At 44.8% G+C, this 18,107-nt stretch overlaps 1 long non-coding RNA gene across 1 annotated transcript; it reads left to right on the top strand.

Annotated features, from left to right (window-relative positions):
- Window positions 1–980: 980 nt before the first annotated feature.
- Window positions 981–4,138, top strand: LOC112444197 (uncharacterized). The gene is made up of 2 exons (XR_003032443.2): window positions 981–1,064; window positions 3,920–4,138. It is a non-coding gene; the product is annotated as an uncharacterized lncRNA (long non-coding RNA).
- Window positions 4,139–18,107: the final 13,969 nt, after the last annotated feature.

Here is an 18,107-nt window from a genome sequence, read left to right as displayed (position 1 = left end):
GGGTCTTCAATGCATACATTCATAGATCAAGTTCAAGCCTCCCAACTTGGCATCCATGGTTCTCAACAATTGGGCTCCACTGTACCCTATTCTTAGGCTTGTCTGCTAGTCTCATCTTACCATAACTCTTTTACATCTATAAAAATATTTTCCACGGCATTGTTCTCCAAACACATCTTAAATCTTCATTCCTTTGGGCTAATATAAAATCTGAAATAATAATTATAATATTTATTTAATATATATTTAGTATATATTTTAGTATATTTAGTATATATGTATTTAGTGTATATTTAGCATATTTAGTATATTATTTAGTATATATTCATAGACTAGTATATTTTTAATATATATATAAATACATATTTTTTACATATTTAGTATATTATTTATTTAGTATATATTCAGTATATATCTAGTATATATGTACATATTTAGTACATATTTATGTATATATTTAGTCAGGACTCTGGGTCCTTCCCCTCAATTTATTTGCTCAAATTCATTTAGCTTCACAGCAATCCTATCAAGTGTGTCTTAAGGGTATTACTATATCACTGTTGAGGAAATAGAGGCAAAGAGAGCTTAATCCAGGGCAGTCTGCCTCCTGAGCCCACTCTTCTTACTTAGAATATGCTGCCTTTCTGAATTAACGTTTTCTTTTCCTTCTTCTTTAAATTGTATTTGTCTTTCAAGACCCACATCCATTGTTTCTTTGCCAGGAAGTTTTCTCTGCTATAGGAGACCATATTATTATTCATAAATACCTTCTGTTTCCCTAGGCAAGGTTGTATCCCTCTCTCCCATTTGATCGTGGCCGTGACCATGTGGCTTGCTTTGGTCATAATGTGAATGGAATGATGTTCAGTGTAGAACTTTACGAAATGTGAATGGAAATGACAAGTATCACGTCCAAGCGGAATCTTTATCAGCTAGTTCTCTCCTTTCCAGTTGCCATCATGAGCAGAAATGTCCTAGGCAGAGACTGCTGCCCCAGCCTGGGTTTCAGAATGAAGATGCCGTGAAGCAGTGCAGCTGGCCACATGGAGAGAGAAACAAGTCAGGTAGAAACTGCTGCTACTGTGAGACATAAACAGTTCAGGGTCATTTGTGACCTCGGCAGAACTCAGCCTATCCTGACTGATACACCTGCTTCCCCAAGGAATCTCAATCCATCCTGGACCCCTGGCCCAGAGTGTACCCTCTGTACCTCTTGCCATGTCTAGGCCCACTTGGTTAGCTAACTTGTCACACTTCTCTCTTCTCCCAAAGGGAACTGTCATGTTTTAAGGACAAGCCATGTGCCTGCTTCCTTCACCTCCTTACTCACACCTAGAATAGTCTACATACATAGTAGGTTCTCAGTACATGTATATCTCTTGAGTTTTTGATCATTGGGAGGTTTTTCAGTTTGTCTTTATTTTTAATCAATGAGGACATTTTACTGAGATCCCATGTGGCCAGGTCAGGGACTCTAGTAACCCTGCTTCCATCCTTCATCACCCCTCTTAACATTCAGTCTCCTCTCAAAGCCAACCTCTATAGTCTTTCCCTATATCCATTTACTGGGGACCAGGGAGAACAATGAACAGTTTTGCCTCAAGGTGGGTCTTCTAAGGGCTGGAGGAAGGGTTGTAAAGGTCAAAGAGCTCTATCACCAAGCCCAGATTGAATTCCCTCCGTGTTCCTTCATGACACCCCTCCAGACTTAACATCTTGGGCTCTGGCTGCCTTGTCCTCAAACGTCAACAGGCTGAACCAGATGATCACCCCAGTTTCCTCCCAGGTGGAAGATCCATTTCAAGCTCAGTGTTTATAGCAGCAGAATAGTTGGATGAGAGGACAATGGGGCTAATGTCTCTGCCATCCCCCTTGATGCTACTGGACTGAGGAGGGGGATCTTTTGAGGATTGAATGAGCCAGAGTAGCGGTCAGAATAATGCAGGCTGGCGTGAAGGTCAATAGCTGGGGTGAGAAGCTCTTCTAAGACCAGAATGACCAGCATCAGAGGAGATGGTGTCAGGTGTCCATCTTGGATCCACCCATCTGCCTCTTCCTCTCCCTTTCTTATCTATTTCTTTGTTTTTAGGGGGATGGCCCATTAAATATACCAGCCATCAATATCAGAATCTGAAGGGGGTCTTTTGTCAGTGGGTATTGGAGATGAGCTCATGTCCATAAGAGCCCCTTGGAAGTCACTCAGGGTTATACAAATGGAAGGGATCATCATGGAAATATAATTTCAACAAAGGTGGCACAGTGCTCTGTTCTGCTATGATGAAATGTGTCATTAAATATAGAAATAGATCAAACACCTTTCCACTGAGATCCTCTGGTACCAAGTATCTAGGTGAAAAGCTGAATATCTGTGAGAGCTCAAAAATGTGAAGGAGGTAGGAAGAAAAAAAAAAGCCCTCACTAGGGAGATATACTTAACTAGACTTATAAATAGCCTGATCACAGTTTATTTGATTAATTTGGGGAAAAAGTAAAAATGTTTTGCCAATTCATCAGATTTCATGCTTTCAAAGCAGTTGCTAATGTAAATATTAGCATCCAAAACGAACAAATTGTTTTAGGTAATTAAATGCCCTAATTTACAGGTTCCATTAACAGAGAAGAGAAATAATTTTCCCCTTAAATTAACTTTTCTCCCCTTCTCCCTTCTCCTATTTAAACTGATGTTATACACCAGTGGATATCTTTGCAGAGAGGGTTGGAGGGAGTCTGGGGTTTTCTCTTTCATGCTCTGAGTGTGGAGGACTGACTTTGTCCTTGGGGACAGAGCTTAAAAAGAGCCAAGTGAGGACCTGTCCCCAGAGGGCTTCTCCTCCACTGGGAGTGGCCCGGGTGAACTTAACCCTGAAAAGTGTCGGTTGCTGGGCCCACTGGCCTTCCTGCGATGGGGGTCAGGAGTCCTCCCAGTGACTGTATGAGATCTGCCTTCTTCTGCTCTCTCATCCTAGATCAGGACGTATCCACTGGGAAACCCGTACTGACATGGCCCCAACTGTGAAGCGTCATGTTTGGTCTTTGATCCCTTTCAGAATCTCTCGTACCCCGTAGGACTCCCCTGAGGAACCCAAGGCTGCCCCACTGCTCACCCCTCAGATGACTACTCTCCACCACGTGCTGGCTGGTGGCTGCCAGTGTTCACAGGGAGCTGAAGACTCATGAGCTGGCACTAGCCAAACACATCAAGCTCATGGGTGGCCAGCTCCTCTGCCCTAGTGTGGCAGTTGGGAGATGGGAGTAATGTTTGGACAAGAGGGCCTTCACCCTTCAGTTCACACCCCAGTCTCTGTGATCCTATTTGATTTATTCAAAATGGCAGCCTTACGTCTCCAGTTACCCCTTTATCGGCTGGGTCTGGTGTGAAGAGAGTGAGGTACCGGGGGTGCGAAATTGAAGAAAATGCCAGGTCGGCCTTTGCAGGACCCTGAGAGTGAGCTCCACCATCAACTTGTGCCCTAGGCTCCTTACTCAGTCACCCTAGTCCTGGCCGTGGCCATTCAGCAGCAAGGGAGGTGGTAAGAGGCATCGGTGCCAGCCAGCCTTAGCTGGTTATTCCACTGATAAAAGCACAGAGCCTGGGCTCATGGGTAGTAGAGGCGGGAAGAATGGGAGAGCAATCCTGGTCCAGTCCAGGACCTCTGGGGACAGGGCAGCCAGGGCTCAGCCATGTTAAGAAACTCGCTTAACTTCCTACATCAGAATAGGGCTGACGGGTGGAGTTCCAGCTGTCAGGAGCCCCACTGGCATAGAGGAAGGGTCTCTCCAAGATGCATGTGGCCACCCTTGTTCAGCAAGGCTCACTTCCCTTTGAGAAGCTGTCACGATAGTCACTGTTGTGACCATCCTGTTTCTCTTTTTAGGCTTTGCTCCTAGTTCAGCCACACAAATCTTTTCTAAATTCCAGGTGAGTCCAGTTGGAGTATTTAGATGAAACTTTATTAAAGGCACATGGATAACAAAAAGGGAAGAAGAAAACAAAAATAAGGTCTTGTAGATACAAAGGCTCGTCTCATTCATCTTCACTTGGGATCCGCTTGTAATGGGCCAATCTGAATTTCGGAGTCTTGGAAAGCTAAAATCTACACTTAAAAATTGTTTTTATTAAAGTATAGTTGATTCGCAATGTTGTATTTAATTTCTGCTGTACAGCAAAGTGATTCAGTTATACATATATATATTCTTTTTCATATTCTTTTCTATTTTGGTTTATCAGAGGAATCTGAATAGAGCTCCCTGTGCTCTACAGTAGGACCCTGTTGTTCACCCATCCTGTATATGATAGTTTGTGTCTGCTAATCCCAAACTCCCAGCCCTTCCCTCCCTCCTCCCCCTCCCCCTTGGCAACCACAAGTCTGCTCTGTGTCTGTGAGTCTGTCTTTGTTTTGTGCTGCTGCTGCTGCTAAGCCACTTCAGTCGTGTCCGACTCTGTGCGACCCCATAGACGGCTCCTCCATCTCTGGGATTCTCCAGGCAAGAACATATGTTCATTTGTGTTGCAGTTTAGATTCTGCATATAAGTCATATCATATGGTATTTGTCTTTCTCTTTTTGACTTACTGCACTTAGTATGATCGTCTCTAGATCTATGTTGCTGCAAATGGCATTGTTCATCCTTTTTAATGGCTGACTGATATTCCATTGAATAAATACACAACATCTTCTTTGTCCATTCATCTGTTGATGGGCATTTAGTTGTTTCCATGTCTTGGCTATCATGACTAGTGCTGCTATGAATATTGGGGTGCATATATCTTTTTTGAATTATAGTTTTGTCTGCATATGTGCTCAAGAGTGGGATTATTAGATGATATGGCAACTCTCTCTGTTTTTAATAAAACCCATATTTTAAAACTTCCTGGCAGCTAAAGCTCTGGCAGAGAATTAAATTATTTCCACTAGATATACTAGATACTTTGTGTAAGATTTAGATGGGAGAGATGAGGCCAGGGCAGTTTTCCTGAGAATTTGGCTAGTGCTGCAGAGAAGCTTGGTGTAAACACCTTGGGTTTCTGTAGCAGAGTTTTGGGTACAAACATTAGTTCTGAGGGTGCTGAGGGGCAGCTTCGATGAGAGCAGCAATGGCCTCATCGCCTCTGGCTCGCACTGTGGGAGGATGCGCTTCAATTCAGTAGGTCCCTGGGGGGCTCACGATTCGCACCTCCTGTGGTCTGGTCAGTTTGGCTTGGTTGTGGACGCTCAGAGTGTCCTTCCTGGAGGGCTAGGCTGCAGCACACTCCTTCAGCCTTCCCACTGACTTTGTAAGGACCAGTTTCTCGTGTTAAACCATTTTCTGCTTCATATAAATGGAATGACTTTTGTTTCCCACATGAACTTCAGCTGATGCTCCTGTGTCCTTGCCTGAAACCTGCTTCCCTGTCTTGGATCCCTTGTCTCCTGTATCCAGGAAATGTTTGCCATCTTCAGAGCGCTGCGTCCCCCATCTGTGGGGTGTTGCTTCACTCTTTGTGACAGCTCACATGTGTCAGAACCAACATATGATCCCAAAACAGCAGCAGGAGAGGGCAGTGGGATGGGATCCTGGTTACTGTTGCTTTTTTAGTAAACAGTTTCTGTCCCATATTGCCCCAAACAATTATAATTCTTCATACACATGTGCACAAAGTCAAAGGCCCAGCAACCACCATGTGCTAGAAAGTGAGAGGTCCTTTAAGCCCCAAGGCCTCTCCTGTCCAGAGAACTGATCTCCAAAGCTGCCAAATACGCTGGACCCCATAAATAAAGCCACTGAAAAGCAAAGTGCTGTGATAAGCTTTGTGGAAGGCCATGCCCTAAGCAAAATTTTCAGGGAGGGGAAGGAAGTAGAGGCCTTAAGGGTATTATTACTCTAGGCTATGAGAGGGCAGAAACGACCTATATGGACCATTACACTTAATACCATGTCTACGCAATTGTGTTCTGATTCAGAGTTTGACATATATTCATATTTTGAATTACTTACATATTGCTGTGTAAGACAATATCCCAGATGGACTGGCTTAACATAACAGGCATTTATAATAGCACACGGTTTCTGAGGGTCAGGAAATCTAGAAGCAGGTGCCCCGGGTGGTTTTGGATCAGGGAGGTTGCAGTCAGGGCGCTGGTGGAGGTGCCCCCCTCATCTGAAAGCTTGGCACGGATGGAAGATTCATTTTTTGTTTTTTTGGACTATTTTTAAAAATTTGTATTGAACTTGATACAGTATTGCTTCTGTTTTACGTTTTGGTTTTTTGGCCCTGGGGCATGTGGCATCTTAGCTCTCCGACTAGAGTCTGAACCCTCATCCCCTGCATTAGAAGGCGAAGTCTTAATCACTGGGCCACCAGGGAAATCCCCAGAAGACCCACATCTAAGTTCACTCACATGGTTGTTGGCAGGAGGAGACACAGAGAGAAAGAGAGACAGGGAGAGATAGAGATGAAGAGAGAGAGAGAGCACAAGACAGAAGTTACAGAGTTTTTTATAAACGAATCTGGAGGAGCTCCATACCATCACTTCTGCCATATTCTATTGGTAATAAGGACCAACCCCTGGTATAATAAAGGAGGGGACATGAAAGTGTGCGTACAGGAAGCAGGATCACTGGGGACCACCTTTGGTAGCCAGTCTCTATGACATAGTGCTTTCTGTTTTTTGCCGGGGTGGTGCTAACATGCACATTTCCCCCCAAATGTTGGTGGGCAGCACATGTTAGCCACAGCTCAAATTTTCTGACCTCTAAGCTAACAATGTGTTCTGACCAATGGATCCAAATGTAGAATTTGGAGCTTGATGTCTGAAGAGATTAGAGAGAATTCTGTTTCTTAAATGTGGCAGTGAGTATTGTAAATACTTTGGTGATAGGAAGAAAGGATTTTCTCAGTCTACAATAATATTATAAATATCTTCTTGAGCTCAGGGAGTGAATTGCTTCCTTTAGCTTGACCACGGGGATGTTGACAGCGACCCTCCCATGCTGGGTGCGCTTGGATCTGTCTCCACTTGCTCCTCGGATCAGGTCTGCTCTCCACTTTAGCTTCTCCAGGAGACAAAGCACAAGCTACCAGCCCATTAAGGTAACTTTGGATGGGCTATTTCAAAAGGTACCAAATTCCCTGATCTTATAACTGAACCATTTAACTAGATCACCCTGTAAAGAGAAAATGCGTTAAAAATACCAGTTAATTACTTTTTTTTAATTCCCAAGGCACAAATAAGTCCTAGTTAACTGTCATTGCACATGTATATATTTAGACATCAGGGTGTCACAGAGGGCCAGCAGACCCTGAAGCAGAGGACAACTGAGTCTAAGTGATGAGACTGGCTTCCTCAGTAACTTGGGGACACATGCCATCAGAAGCTCAGGTTGAAAGACCTGGGGAAGAAAATCCTCCAACCTAGGCCTTGTTAACAATTGGTGTATGGAGAACACATGCTGTTGGCTTGAGTCCTGTGGTGTGCCTTGATTAGAAGTGTCGATACCAAGAAATGTTAATTAAGCCTCAGTCCTTGCTTGATGCACCAGGTGAGGAAAATCCAAGGGCAGGTTCGATTTACTCCTCAGAAGCTATTAGCATTAAAGAAATTCCAAGGACTAAAAACCTCAATAAATTATAATTTTGAAGCTGAAAACCACAGCAAGGATGTCAGTACTGGTTATTTTAGACTATTACAGCACCTACATCACTTTTAGGGTGACATTTCTTTTGTTTTTTTTTTTTGAAACTTGGCTACCCAGTGGTCCCAAATATGTTTTGAATTAATGAATAAGTAAATGATAAGTCCTAGCCAAAGTAGGCTTCACCTATTGATACACAGACACTCAAGCCTTTTATCAGTGGGAGAGCTTCTGAGGCTCCATCTCAGAGTCCAGGAACTTTTCCTTTACCTGGGTACTGCTGAAGGGAGATCAATTATCTGGTTTTTGGATGATTAATAGATCAGAACTGCTGGAGTGAGATGGGAAGCTGCTGCCAGAGGTAGGCACTGACCATAGTGAAACATGACAGTGAAACCCCTGAAGGCGGGAAGGGACTGGAGACTTTAGAAGGCAGACGTGAACTGAGAGTGAAGGGTGCATGTGTGTGTGCAGAGATGGGCAAGGAGCCCTAAGGACTTGCTTAGCTTTTGAGGGAATTAGTGCATTGCAGCTCAGTACAGAGTCATCTCTTCATTCTTTCATTCAAAGAACATTTAAGTACCAAACATGCCAGCTGTGAGAAAATGGGGCACTAAGTTAGGGACAGTCTATGGTGTTCTGGCTTTACTGTTGCATCAGTATTGACTGAGTATTCACACGGAAAGTCCACCCTGGGCACTCTACATTCTCAAGTCTGTTTGCAGGTGCTGCAGAATTAAAAGCCCAGCTCGTATTCAGTTTACTCTCTAAAGAAGGCAGGGAGGCCTAAACTGTTTGAGGAAGATTCCATTTGATGGATGTAACCAAAGAGATGTTGGTGCCTGCCTGGGATCAGCACCTTCCAGAGAGGCAGGACATGAAGCATGCCTGTATATGTCTATGGGCACATGAAAGAGTAAAGGCTGTGTAAGCTACTTCCTACCTTGGGATTAGAGTACAGGTCATAGTGGGAGCCTCCTGGAAAGATAAGTGATAATATCCCAGGATGACATGGTCACAAAGCAAGCCCTTGTGCAGTTTGGTGGAGTCAAGAAAGTGGCCGTTGTGGGAGTTCCCTGGTGCTCTAATGGTTAAGAATCCACCTTCCAATGCAGGGGACTCAGGCTTGATCCCTGGCTGGGGAACTAAGATCCCACACAGTGGGGCAACTGAGCCCGCACGCCAACTACTGAGCCCTTGTGCTCTGGAGCCCATGTGCCACAACTAGAGCGTTGCACGCACTGCAACCAAAGTCTACATTGTTATGTGTTAATGACTCATCTAAGGACGCACATGATGGCTGTACAACCTCCTGAAGAATAGTTCTTTAGTTTCAAAGGTGGAACCAGGAACTGGTTCTTTCCTTCCAGCTGAGTGGATCCTTACACAGAGAACACCAGCACATCAAATGGGAGTAAAAGCAAGTTTTTTTTGCCTTTTCCTAAAATCCCGAGACTCTTTTAGAAGAGGAGGAAGCAGTGTCAGTGTGGGGTTCAGAGCCACACGGCTCCTCATATGCTCCATAGTCTTACCAATTAACCCAAATCCTAAGTCCTTTAATTTTTCTCATCTGGAAAATGGGGTCAGCAACAGAATACATTTCATAAAGGTGTTGAGAGGGGTTAACTGAGTTGATGCATGGTGCAGGCTTTAGTACAGAGCAGACACCCTGCTATACATTCTTTCTTTTCCCCACCAAATTTTACTCCTCGGGAAATCAAGATGGCTATACTCAAGTCTGTATTTCAATATAGCAAACATTTGCTGATAGGGACGCAGCGAGGCATGAGATACACTTCCTGCCCTCCAGGAGCTCACAGTCTATTGGGGAGGTAGGAGTGTGAACACAAAGAGTGGCAGTGGAGAAACCAGAGAGAATGAGGCCCCTCCACTTCTCCATCTACCGCCCCCTTTCTCTGGCCCGCTGTTCAGCAAGACTCTTAAAAGTCTTCTCTCTACTTGCTGTCTCCAATTCCTCCCCTTCCATTCTCACTTGAACTTGCCCCACTTAGGCTTTTACCTCCTCCTCCTCCCACTGAAACTATTCTTGTCAAGTCATAATATTTCTAGATCTAATAGCCAGTTCTCAGTCCTCATTTATTCAAACTCTCAGCAGTATTGAACACAGTTGGTGACACTTTCTCCAAAAAATACTTTCTACTCTTGGTTGCCAGGGGACCCCATGCTTCTGGTTTTCTCCCTTTGTACCGGCTGCTGCTTCTGCGCCTTCTCATCGCATTGACCACTTGACCTTGGGCCCTCTGGGGCTCAGTTCTTGGAGCTCTCGTTCTCTATCTACACTCCCTCCTTTGGTGGGCTTAACTATATGCTAAAGTCCCTAAAAATTTTAACTCTAGTCTGAATTTCTCAATTCAAGGTTTATATATTCATCTACCTTCTAGATATCTCTACTTGGAAAGTTTCCATTTCAAACTTTCCATGTCTTGTATGAGTTATTGATCTCCTCATCCCCCAACCTGCATAGCAGGATGATATTCTTTTTATTCAGTTAATGGTAACTAACACCATCCTTCCAGTCGCTCAGGTCAAAAAACTTTTGGATTATCTTATCTCTTTTCTTTCTCTCATATCCAATATTCATCAGCAACTATATTTATGTTCACCTGAAAATTACATCTAGAACATCATCTCTTCCTATCACCTCCAATGCCACCACCAGACCATGCCATCTCCTACCCAGAGTATGGCCATGGCCTCCTCTTTATTTGTTTCTCTGCTTTCATCTTGGCTCCTCTTTTATTGCCTCTTAACATAGAAACCTGCTAAAATGTTCTTATCAGGTTACTCCTCAGCTCCTTCCCCTTCCCCCACATGACTCCCATCCTAGAGTCCAAGCCAAGGCCCTTTTGGAGATCTGTTGCATAATATTCCACCATATGGATAGACCACATTTGTTGTAAAATTCATCTATTGATGGGCATTTGGGTTGTTTCCACCAATAAACATTGGCATACAGGTATCTGTTTAAGTTACTGCTCTCAATTCCTTTGGGTATGTCTCTAGGAGTGGAATTGATGGTTCATATGGTAATTTTATGTTTAACTTTTGAGGAACTGCCAAAATGTTTTCCACAGCAACAGTATCATTTTACATTCCCACCAGCTATGAACAAGGATTCCAATTTCTCCATGTCCTTGCCAACACTTGTTAAATATTTATTTTGGACAGTCTCTCCACTTCTTGCTTTTCCTTGGAGGAGTCAGTCATCCTCTGGTCTTGGTGCCTTGCACTTCCTTTCCCTTTAGTTGCAATATTTTCTTACACCTGCAAGGTTCACGTTTCCATCTCCTTCAAATTTTTGCTCCAAAGTCTTCAATAAATATCCTATTAAAATTATTCAACTGTGGTGTTGGAGAAGACTTTTGAGAGTCCCTTGGACTGCCAGGAGATCCAACCAGTCCATCCTAAAGGAAATCAGTCCTGAATATTCATTGGAAGGACTGACGCTGAAGCTGAAACTCCAATACTTTGGCCACCTGATGCGAAGAACTGACTCATTGGAAAAGACCCTGATGTTGGGAAAGATTGAGGGCGGGAGGAGAAGGGGATGACAGAGGATGAGATGGTTGGATGGCATCACTGACTCTATGGACATGAGTTTGAGCAAGCTTCAGGAGATGGTGAAGGACAGGGAAGCCTGGTGTGCTGCAGTCTATGGGGCTGCAGAGCTGGACATGACTGAGCGACTGAACAACAATATATATCAGGATGCTCTATTAACTTTTCCCTCCTTTAATGCTTATCCATGGCACTTATAGCTTTCTAACTTATTGGATAATTTGTTATTTCCATATTTTCTGTCCTCCCTACTTCCCTGCCCTGTGAGAGCAAGGATTTTTTAAAAATCTGTTTTATCACTTCTCTACCCCAGTGCCAAGGACAGTGCCTGATCCTTAAGGTAAATGGATTACTGTCAAAAATAACTGTGAAATGAACAAGTGCTATCTGATTTGAGTCTTGACTAAGCCAGACAGAGGAGAGGAAAGGGAAGAACTTTTCTCTGTTGAGGGAACACGTGGATTGCTGTGAATTACATCTGCTTAATGAAATGAATGAGGGTCTCCTGGAGGCAGAGACTCTACAGTTACTGAATACCTCACTAGATGTTCTTTGCTCATTGTCAGTTACCAATTGTTTACCCTGTGGGCACCATGATTTTCTTACATTCTGATGAGTAGCCACTGTATTCTGCTGGGTTAAAACAAAGTGTATGCTGACAGCCAAGCATGGCCCAGAAATCTTGTGAGAGGGGAGAAAAACCTATTATCTGTACCTGGAAATTCATCTGCATGATTGCCTCCTTGATATTATTTGTTGTTACTATTACCTACAGTACTGAATCCTGGAGAAGGAAATGGCAACCCACTCCAGTATTCTTGTCTGGAGAATCCCATGGACAGAGGAACCTGGGGGGCTGCAGTCCATGGGGTCGCACAGAGTCAGACACGATTGAAGTGATGTAACGCGCGCGCACGCGCACACACACACGATACTGAATACAGGAACTTTTAGCTCAAGGCTCTTACACGATGCTGCCCCCTAGACAGGGACGAGTGGACTGGAAATGCCCCATCCTACCCCATCTTCATCAGCACTTGGATCGCCCCCAGACCCCTTCAGGCTCTGCTCTGTGCCATCCCAGTATTCCCAAGGAACTAGGGTCCTCAGAGGAAGATATGAAATCATGATGACTGAAGTCAGGGCCGTGGTAAACGGAGGTTTGTCGATGCCAGGCGCTGAGGAAGGTTCCTCCTCTCTCCTTGCACCCTTTGCTTCCAGCTCCGCAAAGAAGCACCAGTTCAGGGAAGGGCAGGAAGCAAAAAGGGGAAGAGGGGGAGGAGAAATGAATATTCCTGGTCTGCTTTCTAAGCCAAGCCCTACTTGAGGGGCTCTCCGGGATCCAGAGGTGCTGTCTGATTATAGCTTCTGCAGATAAAGAAGGAGCACCTTCTACCACAGCCAACAGCAGGCACCCCCCACCCCATACCTCCACTGACAGGGGGAACATGGACACGAGCATATAAGTGAATCTAAGTGAGTTATTTTTGCAGCAACCAGCAACCACCCCTACTTCTGGCCTGACCCATTTTCTCCAACTAGAGTGTGGCTCTAATAATCCCTGCTCTGCTCTCCATCTTGCCTAGAGGCTGCTAGAGTTCATTAGATTAAAAAAAATCTATAAACTGCTTTGAGCACCTTGGAGGTAAGTGCTCTATAAGTACAATGTAATAATAATAATGCTGCAATAATTACCTTGATTAATTTATGCATAAGACAAAAAAAGATTCTTAATTAAGAGACATTCCATCAGCATGAACCCAGGCCCCATATATTGAAAAGTAATATCACCAGCAGGGATTCTAACTCTGGGCCAGATCAACAAGGATAACGAGATGAGCCACTCACCCTCATTTTGAGTGCCCTCTGAGTGCTCTGTGTTACGGGCGATGACCATGTTACAGTTGGTTCTGGCCAACCAGCTGGAAAAGCAGAAGGCTAAAGAGAGGAGTTTGCTGTTACAATTACATAAAACACACTGAGTTAACCTGAAGGTACTGTTACTGAACTGCAATAATTAAGAACCAATGGTAAGCTAATCAGTGACATCAATAAAATGAATTAACTTTTGTTTTTTTAATGTAGTCAATACCAGATTTATGAAATTACCTGTGGGTGGACATAGATCTAGGGTAGAAACAACATTTTGTGACCCTTCCCTTTCTCTACCATCAGATTCCTTAGTACTTCTAGGGAAGAGATGTGTGTTTTGGAGCTGTGTGTTGAAGGATATCCTGGAATGTGGAATTGCTCCAGATATGTCCTTAGTAGCCATAGTTCTCCCAAGACTCAGCAGCTCTTCTAAGACATAGATGTTGTGCATCATGCTTTACGGAGAAATGAAAAAGGAGTTCAGTACCCCTCAGGAAGGCACACATTCTGCCATCTGTCTTCTCTTTGTTCAGTCAATATTCATTCTTCCCCAAAAGAAGGTTTGGGTGGGCTGATTTGCAGCATTCTACATGTCAGAGTATGTCAGTCTACTCTAGGGTTACCAAATGCCTGGTCTTATGTGGTTGCTCCAGGCTGTGCCCTGGACCAGAATCAGCTTAGCTCTGGTCAGAGTAGTCAGGGTGGTCTGCCCACTGTTGAGCTGTAGGAGTTCTCCTAATGCTTTGCGACAAAGAGACTGGATGGCCACCTTCCTTGAAGGTAACATGTATGTATGAGCTAAAGCCCCTCCTTTAATTTGCCGTTGATAATTTCCAGCCCCATTCCCTGGGGGAAGCTGGATGGTCAATGAGATATACATACGTACCACATTTTCTTTATCCATTCTTCAGTCAGTGGACACTTAGGTTGCTTCCATGTCTTGTTGTTGTGACTGGTGCTGCTGTGAACATAGGGATGCATGTGCTTTTTTGAATTAGAGTGTCCTCCAGATACATGCCCAGGAGTGGCATTGCTGGATCATATGGTAACTCCATTTTTAGTTTTTAAGGAATCTCCAAACTTATCATTACCAAGGGGGAAAGGACGCAGAGGGATAAAGTAGGAGTTTGGAATTCACAGACAGAAGTTACTGGATACAACATAGACAACAAGGTCCTACTGAATAGTGGATGTGCTCACTTGCTCAGTAGTGTCCAACTCTTTGCAACCCCCTGGACGATAGCCCACCAGGGTTCACTGTCCACAGAATTTTCCAGGCAAGAATACTGGAGTGGGTTGCCATTTTCTACTCTAGAGGATTTTCCTGACCCAGGGATCAAACCAGAGCCTCTTGTGTCTCCTGCATCGCCAGGTGGATTCTTTACCACGGCACCACCTGGAAAGCCCACTGTATAGCATAGGGAATTATATTCAATATATTACAATAAACTATAGTGGAAAATGTATGTATATCTGAATCACTTTGCTATATACTTGAAACCAACACAATATTATAAATTAAATTTCAACTTTTTTTTTTTTTAAAGAAGTAGAATTCCTCTCTTAAGGGCTAAGTAGAAATAGGAAAGTCCACCTCAGGAGGTCAGAAATGACTGGAGCAGGGGACCAGAAATGGGGAAGGGTGTGCATGGATGTGGGCACAGCCTGCTAGGTGGAGGGGGTGAGGGTAAACACAGAGCTGCCAAGATAAGAAAATAATGTTCAAGTATATACAAACAGGTTAATTCGATTGCTCCCCTAACATTTTGTGCCTACAGAACCAGCAGACCAGCAGTTCTGTAGTAAAGACACCAGTCGTTTTGGGTCTGACCGAACTAGGTGGGAACCGGCTAGAGCATCATGTGGTTGGGGGGAATGTTCACGGTTTGGGCACAGCAGGAGCACCCTGTAGGAGGAGTCCAGCGGCACCACCAGAAGGCTAGAGGCACACTGAATGAAGGCGCCATAGGAAAGCATAGCACCTTGAAATTTATTTGAGTCAGTTCTGCCCGCCTTGATGAATCATTGCCCGTTATCAGTCAGTTCCCTGGCAGGGCTGAAACACAGGAACTCAGCCTGACTCTGCTTTGCAGTTTAGTGAGGACACACGTCAACCAATTCAGCCACTTCCTCTATACCAGGCACCATGGCAAGGATTAGCTTACAGAGATGAACAGGACACAGCCCTGGGCAGCATGTAATAGCTTTGAGGGAAATAAGCCATGAGTGGTAGGTTGCAGTGACGCTTCCAGTTCTTCCCCTTTTCCTGCAGCCACCTCATTTTCCATATACCCTGTAGTGCACTCCCATCAGGCAAGTGAGTGCCACCACTTGGCACTAGACGCAGTCATGGGCCCTGAGGGCTGGGTCAGATAGATAGGTTTCCCATCTCCTGGCCTAGGGTTTGGACTCCTTCTCCCGTGGGTGGAGTCTGAGTCTTGACCTATGACCCACATAGCCCTTCAGCTCAAAGTGAGGCCCTGTGACTGATGCCACTTTCTGGAGCCACGCTCATGAGCTCGGCATCTTCTCCATTGTTCCCCTGGCTTTTCCTCCTGCCCACCTCTGTCTGACCAATCCTTGATGGCTTTTTTCCACCTGTCCTCTTCTCTCTGAAGACTTTCCCACCTGCCCAAGCAGCCAAGTCTCTCCTGTAATTCCCCACAGTGCTCTGAGTTTCCGTCTGCTTCTAGTTGTGAGCTGGATTCTGTAATGTTTTGTCTCCCCAGCTGGACTACAAGTTTCTTAAGAGCAGGAGCTGTTTCTTCTGTTGCTCAGACGTCAGCACAGCAGCTGGGTATGGTGCCCAGGCAGTCGTGGTACCAGTGCTGCCCGCAGACACTCTGACGTGAACAGCTCACCTTCAGGCTTTCTTTCCACCCCGCCAAGCACCTTCCCCACACTGCCCTGTCTTCCACTGACTCCAGCTGTCATCTAGACTAGCCTTTGCTCTCCTGGGCAGTAGCTGAGATCTGTCCTATGCTTTCCTCTCTTCTGATGTAAATTTCTGCAATCTTCAAAGCCCTGTTAGGTGACAGAATTGATTTCTAGCTAACATGTTAACGGCTAGTAACAGCAATGTCTCCCCCTGGTCTAATTCTGCATTTGAACCGAAGTTTTCAATGTTCTCAAGGACAGAAGTGACTAGGCATGGTGATCCCTGATGCAGGCAGCTGGGTAAGATATTTTCAGAGCATGGACTTCATTGTTGTTCAGTCCCTCAGTCATGTCTGACTCTTTGCGACCCCATGGACTGCAGCATGCCAGGATTCCCTGTCCTTCACTATCTCCCAGAGTTTGCTCAAACTCATGTCCATTGAGTCAATGATGCCGTCTAATCTTTTTCGTCCCCTTCTCCCTCTGCCCTCAATCTTTCCCAGTATTGGGTTTTTTTCCAATCAGTCAGTTCTTTGCATCAGGTGGCCAAAGTGTTGTAGCTTCAGCTTCAGTCCTTCCAATGAATATTCAGGGTTGATTTCTTTTAGGATTGACTGTTTTGATCTCCTTGCTGTCCAAGGGACTCTCAAGAGTCTTCTCCAGCACCACAGTTAAAAAGCATCAATTCTTGAATGCTCAGCTTTCTTTATGGTCCACCTTTCACATTCATACATGACTACTAGAAAAGCCAAAGCTTTAACTATACAGATGGCAGACCTTTGTCAGCAAAGTGATGTCTTTGCTTTTATTAAAAAGATTTGTCATAGCTTGGTATCCCTCAGATCACACTGCCTAGCCATTTGACATACAAGGATGTTCTGCAAGTGGTCTTGGAGAGGCCAAGAGACAGGACAGACACATAGCTTTATACCAGCACAACCACCTTAGGCTGTGTTTCATGGCTGACCCTCAGTTTTCTAAGTCATCTACATTATGCAAGTCTGTGAAGTGGATTTTGACTTCAGAGCTGGTGTGTGTGTGTGTGTGTGTGTGTGTGTACCTCAAGCATTCTTTGTCTTATACTTGCTGGCAGTGTTGTAATGCAATATAATCAAATCCTATAGCTTGAAGAATCCCCCCAAATCATATGGTCCAGGGTCCTGCCTTTGGGCCTGCTAAGTTATTGTTCTCATCATCCCTATCAGAAAGATGCGGCAAGTGATGCTCAGCAGGCATGCAAGACTGCCTCATTCTCACGGCTCTAAGAGAAGAAATTGGGACCAGAATCCAGGAACCTTGCTTCTGTCATAGGACTCTTCTCAGTCACAGAGATGTTGTATTAAAGACTTTCATCTCATTCTCGCTCTCAGATTTAAACCATTAGTACCTGCCCTTGCTTGTGAATTGTCCTGGCCAGTGTAGCTTGTTTCACACAGTTGCTGCTGCTGCTAAGTCGCTTCAGTCGTGTCCGACTCTGTGCGACCCCATAGACAGCAGCCCACCAGGCTCCGCCGTCCCTGGGATTCTCCAGGCAAGAACACTGGAGTGGGTTGCCATTTCCTTCTCCAATGCATGAAAGTGAAAAGTGAAGGTGAAGTCGCTCAGTTGTGTCCAACTCTTAGCGACCCCATGGACTGCAGCCTACCAGGCTCCTCTGACCAGGGATTTTCCAGGCAAGAGTACCGGAGTGGGGTGCCATTGCCCTCTCCATGGGTGCCATGAAAAGATTTATATATGAATTGTATCTTTATAACCTGGCTTTTGCTTATACAACTGAGAAGATGGCTAAAGGAATCCTTTGGTGAGAACTCTACTGTTCTCATGCCATACAGTTTGGACTGGTTATAAGAAACACACTGGATTTAAACCCCTATGCTCAATTTTAGACACATTCACACATGCTGTTTAAATTCTCAGTTATGTGGCAAGGATGAAAAATCACGTGGATTAACGCCAGGATGTAGAAGTCATGGGCACCCAGAGTCTGTCCATGTAGAGCGCACCCCTGCAAAGGGAGCCTGGTGGCTAGAAAATCAGGACACCTGGGCTCTCGTTCCACCTCTGACACTGACCAGGGAGATCTTACTCTCTCTGGGCCACGGTTTTGCTACCTGTTGAATAAAAGGGCACCGTAGATCAATTTCTTGGCCCTGGCTTGTACTCTGAC

The sequence above is a fragment of the Bos taurus genome, chromosome 24 (genome assembly GCF_002263795.3).
Source record: "Bos taurus isolate L1 Dominette 01449 registration number 42190680 breed Hereford chromosome 24, ARS-UCD2.0, whole genome shotgun sequence".
NCBI classification, from domain to species: Eukaryota; Metazoa; Chordata; class Mammalia; order Artiodactyla; family Bovidae; genus Bos; species Bos taurus.
The sequence above is the reverse complement of the archived record's forward strand: the minus strand, read 5'-3'. Positions and strand labels throughout refer to the sequence as shown.